Here is a 13,797-nt window from a genome sequence, read left to right as displayed (position 1 = left end):
CCGCCTCGCCGCCCAACCCCACCTCGCCGGGGGTACCGCGCCGATCCGTTGCCGCCGTTTTTTTTAAAACCATTCATTTTTTTAGAAACCATAGATATGTTTTTTTTATTTGGTTCACCGGTTTTCTCGGTTCATTTATTTAGCGGACGTTCGTCCGTATGTTCGTTTAAACATACGGTTTTCTTCCGCCAGTTACAGATAACGAACGTTCGTTCGTTAGTCTGTTTGTCAGATTTCTTTTATCGCATTTATCTGCAATTATTTTTCAGACGCGATTTCTCATCCGATCTTAGACTCTGTTTTTCTTCGCGCTCGTTAGTCGGAATCAGGTGATTCAAACGCCTAGAGTTTCATCTCGAGACCCTCTTTATGTTTAATCAACTTAAACAAAGTTTTGGTACTGTAAAATTTGACCTTAGTCCAGATTAGTAAATGGATCTTGTTTCTTTCGCCGTCTGAGTTTCGTTTCTCCGTTTGATTTGATTCTTTTTGCAAACCGGAGTTCTTAAGTTGAACTTTCGGGTTAATCTCTTTTATTTGGAGTTTTGCTTGTGCATCTTTGCTAGTTGCTTATGTATGTTATTGTTTGTTTGCGATAGAATTCCCGGAGTGTGAAGCGTGTTACTACGAGTCTCTAGGCTTCACAGATCGTCAGCAAGGCAAGTAACACATTGATCATACTCTTTCCATGCCCAGTTTTCATTGCATTAGTTCAATACTCAAACATTGCATGATTAGTATTTCTTTAACTTGTGGGTTGGGAAGTAGTTGCTAAGGTAGAACCTATTGCCCCGTTTATTATCAAACCCTTGGGAGTTACTTCTACGCGTTGCTTATATTGCCATGCTATGCTCGTAGACGTGGATTGGGTTTTGAGTGTATCCATGACAGATGTGAGATTGTTAATTAATGGTTTACTTAAGGTGGAAACTTTAATACACATCTGGGTGGATTGAGGCACCTAGGAAACCCAGTGCTGTTTGTTTTATTTTTTGGAAATCCCGGGTTATCCGTGTGATCTTCCTATGGACCGCCACCCAGGCTTAAAGGGAACTGAGATTATTCATGTTAGAAACTTCCATGTGCAGCCACAAGCTATTATGGGCTATAGCATAGCCGAGTAAGTTACGTGAAGCTCTTGAAGAGGTAGATCAGCAGGTAGTGGGTTTTGTAGGTTTGGTATGGTCTACCCACTACTAGGGAAAAGCCTAGCAGCAGCGCGGGTTTTGGGCCTCTCAGTAGCGCGCGTACCGGCGCTACTAATAAGGCGCTACAGCTAACATATAGCAGTAGCGCCTGTTGTCCCACGCTACTGCTATACATGAATAGCTGTAGCGCTCTTTAGAAAAGGGCGCTACTGATATTATCTGCAGCGCTGTTTACAGGGAAGCGCTACTGGTAAGGCGGCGCTACTGCTAAATTTCGCCCCCTCGCTACTACTAGTTTTATTAGTTTTTTTCCTGCATATTTGTTTTGTATTTGAATAGGCTTTATACAATAATCTTTAGCATATCATCCACATACAAATGTAATCATAGCATATATATACAATTAGTCTCATCAAATCATGTCATCATCATAATCATCATCCAACACAAAGTGGTCTCTCGTCATGAATCTCGAAAATAGCGATACAAGTCTCGATTACTTGCAAATACATCGTCATCCATCTAAACAATGATATACGCAAGAATAGCTATCACTTTGAGTACATGAGTTCGTATCCCTCTCTCGCATTAGCGTGAACCTGAACTAACTACTTCATGTCGCTCGGAAACCGAAAACCGGTACACCTGGGCCTGACACTCCGGCCACTTGTCGTATATATACTCCTGGCGTAGCACTTCTTCGCCATCTATGATCTATGCACCTGCATCGTCACATGAGTCGATGATATGCAACATATATAGTTGAGCAACAGAAAGAGACAGACTTGGCAAAAATAGAAACAACATATCATAAGCATAAATAACAAAGTTCACCGTACCCAAAATGCCCTAACTAGAGTGATTTTCGCTAGTCGAGGAGGAGGATGGTTTAATTACATCACAAATAAAGTTTCACCGTGCATAACTCAAAGTTTTGTCATAAAAGAAAGTATGGACTAAACGGACACATTGTCATATATCGACAATCACTCCATCATGTCGTGCCATCCATCCATGTCAGGGAGATAGTCCTCGAGCTTAGTGAAAGGCTTCATGTCGAGACGCTGAGAGCCTATCCATGTTCGGACGTCTTCCCGCGACATTTGTCCTTCTGCGTAGAACATCCCTGTTTTTCCGACGACCTCATTCATGATGATTTGGGCAAGTTCGCGCTGTATGTTATAGAACTCAGCTCGAAGTCGATGATCCTCGATATCTCCTATGTCCTTTGCCCATTGCAGAATATGGGCATCGCCAGATCTAGGTGACATGTGAAGGTTCTGGTGATCCCGTCTGTACTCCAGCATGTGGTGTAGGACATAGAATCCATCATTAAGAGAATCGTTCGGTTGCTGGATGCAGCAGAAGTCGGTCTTATGGCTGAAGGCGGCCCTGCCGCCCCTTCTCTTCTTGTCCCTAACTTCTCCACCCCTTGCTTGGTAGTAAAACATAGCACTGTCGAGAACATTTTTGATGTGGGTGTAATCCTTTTTGTGAATGTTCTTCGACGAGTCCAAGTAAAGAGAGTGGGAGAATCGGGGGTAGAGGATGATGAGGACGGCGTGCCCGCCGCTGCACAAAATAAGTACACCTCAAATTAATTAGCCTCCACCGTGCAAATGAATTATTGAAATCGAAGGAAGAAGGATAGCAGCGCGGATGACTTACACAGGATGATAAGGCATGAGAATCGCCTCCTTGTCCTTATTGGCGAGCATGAAACTGACGATGTAATCCCTCGCGTATTCACGCTGCTCTGCACAGACTCCCAAGAAGCCCTCATGCATGTAGTACGGGTCAGCGACATAGATATGACGTATCTGCTCAACCCCAATGATGTAGTTCATGTGCAAGGCATAAAGGCGGACAAACGTAAAATCCAGCTTCTTCACGTGAAACATGTCGAATATGTAATCGAATCGGAGGAAGAACTTATTCGCGGGGAAGATGTCGACGTACGACATTTGCCGCGGAACGTTAACCACGTAGAGTGGGTATCCTGGATCTTTCGAGGCGATGAGGCCTTTCTCTACCCGCAACACATCGTCATGAAGTCTCCTTAGATCACCGAATCTGGCCAGTAGCGCTGTTGCGGGTAGGATTGGTTGACCGGGGATATGCCATTTATCCGCATCGGGAATATCTATACGGTCCTGAAGCCGAGGCTGCTGAGGCGGCTGGATCATAGAATCAGCTTTTTTGCCTTTCCTCGCTCTCTTCCTAGACTTCTTTACTACCGGAAGGTCGTCAATAATACGTTGAGACGGTAATTCAGGCACCAACTCATGACACTCAAACCCTGAGGAGGCGCCAGTATAGACATACTGTTCAGCACCATCGTCATCCTCATCCTCATCCATGGCGACGTCATCAGCGACTAATGGAGCCTCCTCCTTACCCCGTCCGCTATCACCCAACCCGACACCCAACGCTAATTGGGTAGGTGGGGTGTTGATGTTCATACCTTGCTGAGGCTGCATGCTCGTGGGTGTGCTCCCGGCCGCCTCTAGATGAAGCAGACTCTTTGGCCACAACAGGACCCATCCATTGCAACAATCACCAAGCCGCCGCGGGGTCTCATCGTCATCCCCCACTAGTATCAGAGGAGGAAAATTCTCGTGGCCCGGTTTGACACTGGCCACGGAAACCTTGAAGACGTTCGGGGGGATCGGCCGGCTGTGGAACAATGGTTCCTTTGGATCCATTATCGTCGCCTTCCCCACGTCCACCTTCTGTTCGCCGGTGGTGTACAATATGGTGCACGGGGTTTCGTCGGCCTGCAAAGAAAAGTCTGCGACGTGAGACATCCGAAAGGCAACGAGAATGGGAGATTATACATTTATATTGAAGGGGGCCGGTGTGACAGATACCGTGAGGGCGTCGAGCTCAGCCAAAGAGGAGGCACCACCGAGCACGTCCGGTGCGGGAGCCGGTGCGAAAGCAGGTGCGGGAGCCGGTGCGGGAGCAGGTATGGGAGCCGGTGCGGGAGCAGGTGCGGCCAAGAAGTCAGCAAGGGGAAAGTCCTCTGCATTTTTTACTGGTTTTTGCCTTGTCCATGCGAAAACGCCCGTCACCAAGGAAGTAGACATATCTGCAATCGCCTGTTTTGCGGCAGCTACCGCTGTTGCGACTGTCTGAGATGATTTCTTCTCAACCGCAATCTCAACCTTCTTGTCAATGTTTTCTTCAGTTAACCTCCGTATTTCCTTTCTCTCCTCCGTGGTCTCACGGTAGTACTTCTTCCACGTGGCGCCGTCTCCGACACCGTGCACGCGTCCATACGACGGTTGAGTATCCACCGGTTGTCATTTCAATATGTTCAACGCCCGGTTGAATGGAGTGTCCCACTTGGGCCTCGCCAATGCCTCAGACAGCGAGTCGCTTTCGGTCGCAATCCAGTGCTGCTCTCTCTGCAAAAGGCACAAGGATCCTTTACAAATATGACTAACGTGTGCAGTCGAATTGATCAGAAACTAAAATTACCAGCAGTCTCATGAACTCCGTAATGACCGGTGTTGTCTCGTAAACCTTCTTCACTGGGTCCCAACGGTGCCGGGCCCTCAGGACGTCACGCTCCTGCGGGACGGTGAAATCCGCCAAGGGGTCTGGGATGCCCAGACTCGCGGCTTCCGCGTCCTCCTTGGCCCATTTGGACCTCTTTCCGCCGTAACCACAGCTTCCGAGGTGGTGGCTCCCAATGTTCCTCTTTTGAAGCCCCTTCATGTACTTAGACTTTTTTTTGGCAGCTTTGGCCTCGCAAGCCTCCTTGAATATTTGAAACTGCTCTTCCGTGATTGTCGGATTATCCTTTACAATCTCATAGTAGGGTTCCCCGTCATTGATCTTTGCTTTCACTCAATTTTTCCAGGCGGCCAACGCGTCGCTAAACTTGGTCATGGCGTGTTTGTTTATCTTCTTCATTGCCCGGTCCTCGGCTGGATCTTCATAATCCTTCTCATTCCGGCCCGGGAACAAGAATATCTGGTGAAACTTCTTTAGGAGGGAGCTCCTCATATTTTCTATCTTCTGTAGTTTCTCATCGTTGATGGTGGCGGTTGTCCGTACGATGCAGCCTATTTGATTGCCGTAGCACGTGCGCGCTTCCTCGGGCGCCTTTGGCTCAAAATTGCCGTCGTCCACCTCCGTGACCACCAGTCTATTAGTCCTGAGTTTGTTAGGAACCCGTTACCTCTTTGCTTTCGGTTCTACACCGGCTCCGCTCCCTGAGGCAGCACCGGTCTCAGCGCCGGTCTCGATGCCGGTCTGAATCTCAGCGCTGGTCTCAGTCTCAGCACCGGTCGGCGTGTCGGTCTCAGTCCCCGATGCCACCGGTGGGCCCAGCAACAACATCGGTTGATCATCGGTAAGGCTAAAAAATTCGTCTGCCGCCCGGTAGACGTCGTCGCAATCACCAGAACCCTGTCCTTCATCGTTGCTAGCCATGTTTCCTATGATTAAATCTAGTCAATTAATTCTAGACCTAATAAAATGAATAATGACATGAAAAATGACTATTGTTTTGCAGGAATGTTGACTCCTTCCTGGTGCGGCAAATCCCGGGCACTCGATATGTCCTAGTTTGTAGCACAAGTCATGCAAAAATTCACGAAAAATTTCGCCATGGCCTTTGCTAAAAAGTGGACAAATAGAGAACCTGAAATTTGCCGAAACAGAAATGAATCAACATTCCGGCAAAACATAGGCCACTCAGCATCATTCCCTGGAAACAACAAAGCCACTTGGGCACAATCGAACAACTTCAATGAAAAGATATAACATGACCACTTCAATGAAAAATAAAATTTGCCTAAATTCTTTTCCTTGAAAAATAGTGGTCTTTTCAAAAATCAAAAACCTTTGCAAAATGACCTCACTAAACACTTCTCTGCCTAGGACAGAACCCAAATTATGTTGATCTAGCTATTCCTCTCTCTCACACAAACACACATTATTATCTCTAACCCTTCTCTGCCTAGGACAGAACCCAATTAAATTGCAAAGGAACTCCATTTCTCTAACCCTTCTGACCTAATGCTCTAAAATAAAATTTTCCTTTAACCTAGCCAACCTACTTAACCTAGCTTGTTAATCCAACGAACCTAACTAACCTACCTATTTAACCTAGTTAGTTAATCTAGTTACTTAGATAATTAATCCTAATTAAACTAGTTAACGCAGCTAGTTCTCTGTCAAAGCCCAAAATAAATTTTTGCACTAATTAACCTAGATAATTAACCTAATTAAACTAGTTAACCTTACTAGTTCTCTATCAAAGCCCTAACTAAATTTTTGCACTAACCTAGATAATTAACCTAATTAAGCAAGTTAACCTAACTACTTCTCTGTCAAAGCCCTAACTAAATTTTTGCCCTAACCTATATAATTAACCTAATTAAACTAGCTAACCTATGCATGAGAGAGAGAGGAGGGGTGGGGGCTTACAGAGGATGGCTCCGGTGGTGGCGACGGAGGCAGTGGTGGCGAGGGAGGGAGGGGCGTCTTCGGTGACAGCGAGGGAGGCAGGGGCGTCTCCGGTGACGGCGAGGGAGGCAGTTGTGGCGAGGAAGGATCCGGTGGCGTCGACGGTGGCTCCGGTGGCGTTGACGAGGCCGCGCAGCTCCGTGGCGTTGGGGGCGGCTCCGGTGGCGTCGACAGCGCACGGCTCTGGTGGCGTGGACGTCGGCAGGAGACGGCGGCGAAGTGGGGCGACGGCGAATCGGGGAGACGGCAGCGCGCGGGGTGGGTTGAGGGCGGTTTTTACAAAATGCGCTGCTGCTATAGCTATGTAATTTTCTTCCATTTTTTAATTTCCTTTTCTGTTTCTATAGCGGGGGTCTCGGACACGCGCTGCAGCTACGTTAGCTACAGCGCCTCTTACAAACACACGCTGCTGCTATGCCTTCCTCCATTTTTTCGCTTTTTCATTTATTTTTCTTTACATTTTATTTTTTCCTTTCTCCTTTTTCTATTTCTTTCATTTTCATTTACTTTTCTATTTGTTTTTCATCTTATTTTATTTCCGTTAGTAGTAGCGCTCTTCTTGGGAAACACGCTGCTACTTATGCCCTAGAGGTACCGCATTTCTTCCAAGGCCGCTACTGCTATGCGTAGACTATCATTCTAGCAATGGGAATATTAGTAGTAGCGCTTTTGCCACTACACGCGCTACAGCTAAGGTTGTATCTGTAGCGCGGTTTTTCTTCAATCACTACTGCTATCTAGCACTAGCACCCTTTTTTGACCCGCGCTGTTGCTAAATTTCTGTGTATAAGGTTTTCCCTAGTAGTGACCCGGAGTAGAGATTTAATGTTTCTGAAAGACTGTGTCTCGGTCATCCGTTTCTCAAACACCATGCAGTGCAAGAAATCCAACGGAAGCGATCGAGTCTTGTAAAAGTGCGCAAACCTCTGCAGAGTGTACAAACTAATCATGGTTAGCCATGTCCCCGGTTAGGGACAATTTGAGTATCTAGTCGGGTCGCTACAAGATGGTATCAGAGCACACGCTGAGTGTAGGACACGACCACTAAGATAAACCATAGGTCACTCTTCTCTACTCATTTCTGACTCATCTCCCTTTTCCACTCTTTAGGATGACGGAGAAGAAGAACAAGTTCGCGCAACCGGATGAGGATACACCTTTTGGACGCCACTTGAAGGAAGTCACTAGGTACTTGAACATTGGAATACCAAGTTTCACCGGGACGTACAACGCCACCTTACCAGAAAAGGAGCACTGGATGATTCAAGTATAAGTTCCAGGAAGGACGTTCTCGCCAACTTCTAAACCCATAGAATTTTCTTTCGATGCACCAACCTGGAGTCTAGGCAAGAGCATGGCAGCCCACATTACCATGGGATGCATTGGAGAAGTCTACAACAGGGAACTCAAGGACACTACCTATCAAATATGTGGGCGCCGAGATGAGCAATGGGAGATGATCAGTGCCAGGAAGGATAGATCCGTCGCAGCTTTTATCCAGGAGCTAAACTAACACATTCGACACCAGGAGAACCAGATGTGCGCCGACATGATGGAATTAAAGAAGGCAAAGACTAGGATCATCGAACTGGAGGAAGAACTCAAGTTCACACGCGATGGATATGAGAAGGAAATCAAGACACTACTGGAGAAGAACGACGACCTGGTTAATAAGATCAGGATATTCATGGGAGGACCAGCACTGGGAGACGAAGACGACGATCCCACTTGGCCGAACAACTACATCATCATCGACGACACTGATTCTGATCCTAGTGATGATGACTATGAAGACGAAGCTAGAGCAGACATCATGGAATCTTCCACCGATCAAAATTTCTAGATGACCACCATACAATAGTAGTATTTCCCCCATGTATCAAGTAGTAGTTGAGCACTTTGCGATAGTTCTAGACTGATGTATGCCCTTGCTTGATTGATTGAGTGATATGATTGTGTTTGTCTCATGTGCATATGGGTAGTGCTTCCTCACTAGACCTTTTTCTCTATTCTAATCTCTTCCATCTAAACCCATCAGATGCCTCCGAGACGTGACACCGGTTTTGCTTTCCCACCGGAGCTCACCCAGTTGATCCAGCAGCAGAATGCTTTGATGCAATTGCTAGTTCAGAACCAGGGCAACAACAACAACAACAACAATAACAACAACCCGCCACCAGTGGACAATCTAGCCTGTTTCCTAAGGTTACAGCCGCCGGTGTTCTCCAGTAGCACCGAGCCAATAGTTGCAGATGATTGGATATGCCGTATCGGAAGGGAGTTGACCACCACAGGGTGCACAGATGCGGAGAAGGTGCATTTTGCCGCACATCAACTGGATGGACCTGCAGCGGCATGGTGGGAAAATTTCACAACCACCTATCCTGTCGACACTGTCACATGGGCTCAGTTTCAGCAGGCCTTTCATACTTCCCATGTTTCCACTGGAGCTATGCAGATGAAGAAGCGGGAGTTTCGCAACTTACGCCAGGGGAACCGTACTGTTGGCCAGTACGTGAATGATTTTAGCAAGTTATCACGCTATGCCCCTGATGATGTGGCCACAGATGCCGCAAAGCAGGAGAAGTTTATGGAAGGGTTGAATGATGAGATGAGCATGCAGTTGATGGTGGCAACCTTCAACAACTACCAAGAGTTGGTAGATAAAGCTCTTATGATTGAAGGGGAGCAGCAGCCGATTGTGAGCCATAATAGGAAGTATGGACAAGGGAAGTATAATACATGAGCTCAGCAGAAGCCCCGCTTAAGCCCGAATTCGGGAGGACTCGTTCATAACCATGGAGGTCATAACCACACTAGAGGAGGAGCGCATAATAATCACAATGGCGCTAAGAATGGAAATGGGAACGGAGCTAACAACAATCGCTCCAATCCAGCCACACCCGCCAAGAGAGACCTAAGTCAAGTTACTTGTTTTAAGTGCGGGAAGACAGGGCACTATGCCAATGATTATCTTGAAGGAAGGAATGGAAACAGAAATGGGAGCACTGGAAAGAAGCCTAATCCATTCAACAAAGAACAGCCGGACGCGGTAATAGGTAAGTTTTTGGCCGGACGCGGTAATAGGTAAGTTTTTGGTTAAGTCATTTACCGCTCTTATTCTTTTTGATACTGGTGCATCGCATTCATACATATCAAGGGGATTCGTGGATAAGTTTAAACTACCAACCCAAACCCTGAGGACCCCTCTTGTAGTGAGCTCGCCTGGAGCAGAGTATATGGCTAGCCGATGGTGCAACCAGATACCCCTAACCATTGGGACACATGTTTTTCCGTCTGACCTAATTATCTTGAAGTCTCAAGGATTGGATGTGATATTAGGTATGGACTGCATGTCAAGGTATGGAGGAAGTATTGACTGTGCTAGTAAATCGATTTATCTCACCACCCCTAAGGGGAAAAGGATTAAGTACGTATCTAGGCATGTTGCTAGGAGGACCCAAGTGAATGCCCTCATAGGAGTTGTGAAGGAGGAAGTGCCTATAGTAAAGGATTACCCAGATGTTTTTCCAGAAGAGTTACCAGGCATGCCACCGGATCGAGACATTGAGTTTTTGATAGAGCTATTTCTAGGTAGAGGGCCAATATCCAAGAGACCCTATCGGATGCCCGCAAATGATCTGGAGGAAATCAAGAAGCAGATTAAGGAGTTGTTGGAGAAAGGTTACATTCAAAGGAGTTCATCACCTTGGGGAGCTCCAATACTCTTGGTCGAGAAGAAGGATAAATCCCTGAGGATGGTTGTTAATTACTGAGCCTTGAATGAAGTAACCAATAAGAACAAGTATCCACTACCGATGATCAATGATCTGTTTGATCAGCTGCAAGGAGCTAAGGTGTTTTCAAAGATCGATCTACGATCAGGATACCATCAGTTGAAGATCCGAGAGGAAGACATACCAAAGACAGCGTTCACCACATGGTATGGATTATACAAGTATACGGTCATGTCGTTTGGACTAACAAACGCCCCTGCCTATTTCATGAGTATGATGAACAAAGTGTTCATGGAGTATTTGGAAATATTCGTTGTGGTGTTTATAGATGATATTATGGTATACTCGTAGAATGAAGAGGAGCACAAGGAGCATCTGTGATTAGTTCTCGAGAAACTCAGGGAACACTGGTTATACGCCAAGTTCAGCAAGTGCGAATTTTGGTTGAAGGAGGTTGGATTTCTTGGGCATGTTATATCCGAAGAAGGTATAGCAGTGGACCCCAGCAAGGTTCAGTCGGTCACTGAATGGTTGGCACCCACTTCAGTTGGCGAGATCCGTAGTTTCCTTGGACTCACAGGATATTATCGAAGATTCATTGAGAATTTTTCAAGCTGGCAAAGCCAATGAGTGAACTATTGAAGAAGGATACTAAGTTTAATTGGACAGAAGATTGCGAGGCAAGTTTCCAGGAGTTGAAGAAATGTTTGACTACAGCCCCAGTACTAACATTGTTAGATATACATAAGGAGTTTCAAGTGTATTGCGACGCCTCACGCTTGGGACTGGGATGTGTGCTTATGCAGGACGGAAAAGTTGTTTCGTATGCCTCACGACAACTGAAGCCCCACGAGTTGAACTATGCCACCCATGATTTGGAGCTAGCAGCCGTAGTGCATGCATTAAAGACTTGGAGACATTACCTTATTGGGAACCGTTGTGATGTGTACACGGATCATAAGAGTTTGAAATATATCTTCACCCAAAAGGAGCTGAACCTTAGACAGAGGAGATGGTTGGAACTTATAAAGGATTACGATATGAAGCTACACTATCATCCAGGGAAGGCCAATGTTGTAGCAGATCCTTTAAGCCGGAAGAGTTATGCCAACATACTTGAAAGTAAGGGATTGCCAAGGGAGTTAGCTGAGGATATCATGGAACATCGGTTGAAGATTGTTCCATGAGGTTTCGTTGCAACAAAGGAGGTTCAGTCGACCTTGCTAAACAAAATTCGAGAAGCTCAGAAGGAGGACAAAGAGATTGCCGAAATAAAGGAGAAGATGAGTGAAGGAAAGGCCAAAGGTTTTCGCGAGGATGAGCATGATACCTTACGGTTTGAGGACTGAGTTTATGTGCCCAATAACCCAGAGATCAGGAAGTTAATACTTCAGGAGGCTCATGACTCACCATACTCGATACATCCCGGAAACACCAAGATGTACTTGGATTTAAAGGAATGTTTCTGGTGGACTGGTATGAAGAAGGATATCGCTGAGTATGTAGCCGTATGTGATGTATGTCAAAGAGTGAAGGCAGAGCATGAGAAGCCAGCAGGACTGTTACAGCCTATGCCGATACCCGAATGGAAGTGGGATAAACTTGGCATGGACTTTATCACCGGACTACCCAGGACCAAGGCAGGATATGACTCAATATGGGTAGTAGTGGATCGCTTGACCAAAGTGGCTCATTTTATTCCGGTGAAAACAACTTATACAAGTGCAAAGTTGGCCAGGATATATATATCCAGGACCAAGGCAGGAGTTCCGAGGAGCATCGTATCAGATAGAGGGACACAGTTTACTTCAAAGTTTTGGCATCAGTTACACCAAACTTTGGGTACAAGATTGGAGTTCAGTACAGCATTCCACCCGCAGACAGATGGACAAACCGAGAGAGTCAACCAGATACTGGAAGATATGTTGAGAGCCTGTGTGCTAGACTATGGATCTAGTTGGGATGACAATTTGCCCTACGCAGAATTCTCATACAACAATATCTACCAAGCCAGTTTGAAGATGGCACCGTTCGAAGCTCTGTATGGACGCAGATGCAGAACACCGTTGATGTGGGATGAGGTAGGAGACCGATAGCTGTTTGGCCCAGACTTGATCAAAGAGTCTGAGGAGAAGGTTAAGTTGATTCGGGATAGACTGAAGATAGCTCACTCCAGGCAGAAAAGTTATGCAGACTCGAAATGCAAAGAGGTAACTTATGAAATTGGAGAAAGAGCATATCTGCGAGTATCACCCTTGCGAGGAGTGAAATGTTTTGGAGTTAAAGGAAAATTAGCCCCGAGGTTTGTAGGACCATATCGTGTTTTGGAAAGGATGGGAGAATTTGCCTACAAGCTGGAATTACCTGAAGGACTGTCAGGAGTTCACGATGTGTTCCATGTCTCACAGATGAATAAGTGTCAAGCTGAGATGGCCGATATACCGTTAAGAGATACAGTACCCTTAGATGCAATTCACCTGGACAGTGATTTGACGTATGAGGAGAAACCAGTCAAGATTCTTGAGTTTGCCAGCCGAGTCACTCGCAGCAAGGTTATCAAAATTTGCAAAGTTCAGTGGAGCCACCATACCAAGGATGAAGCTACCTGGGAACGAGAGGATGATCTTCGCAAGGACCACCCGCACCTATTTTCTGACCAACCCGAATCTCGAGGGTGAGATTCATCTTAAGGGGGGTAGGTTTGTAACATCCCAAATTTTCAATTTGAAATGTTATACATAGATCATCCATGCATATCATATTTTATTGCATTTCCGCTCCGTGATCCTCGAAATCCTAAGCAACTCAAGGACCCTCGGAGAGAGTTGGGGATTTCCCGATTTTCATATTTAATTTTGCTATCAAATAATGAAACGAGGATTTTGATTTTAATTATTTTTCTCTCCAAAAAATATTTCTTATAAAAATATATGAGAGGAGATAATATGACTTCTCCAAAAACAATTGAAATACTGGAGGAAAAATGTTAAAATCATTTGTTAGATTTTATTTGAGTTTATTTGGATTTTATTTGCATTAGAAAAATATGCACGTTTTTAAAATTTCATTTTAGGGCCAATAAAATGTTCATCTCGTCCTAAATATTTTATTTAAATGGTGAAAATTTGTTTTGGCATTTTTAGGTTTTTATTTTATTTTATAGGATTTATTTTCTATCGACGAAATTATTTTTTTTAAAAAAACTTCCCCGCGCCCGACTGGGCCTAAGGCCCAGCCGAGCAGGCCGGCCCAGCCGCCGCCGCCTTTCCCCCGCGCGCGCCAGCCCTGCTGCCGCTCGGACCGGAGTCCGAGCCGGACTCCGCCTCCGCCGCGCCTTGCCCCCTCCTCCAAGTCCCCGCCCCCGCCCCCTTTATATACGCCGCCACCCCGCCCTCAAACAGCCACCAACGCCAACCCCGCCGCCCCGAGCC

Source organism: Triticum dicoccoides, chromosome 3B (assembly GCF_002162155.2).
Source record: "Triticum dicoccoides isolate Atlit2015 ecotype Zavitan chromosome 3B, WEW_v2.0, whole genome shotgun sequence".
Lineage (NCBI taxonomy): Eukaryota > Viridiplantae > Streptophyta > Magnoliopsida > Poales > Poaceae > Triticum > Triticum dicoccoides.
This window is presented reverse-complemented; position numbering follows the sequence as displayed.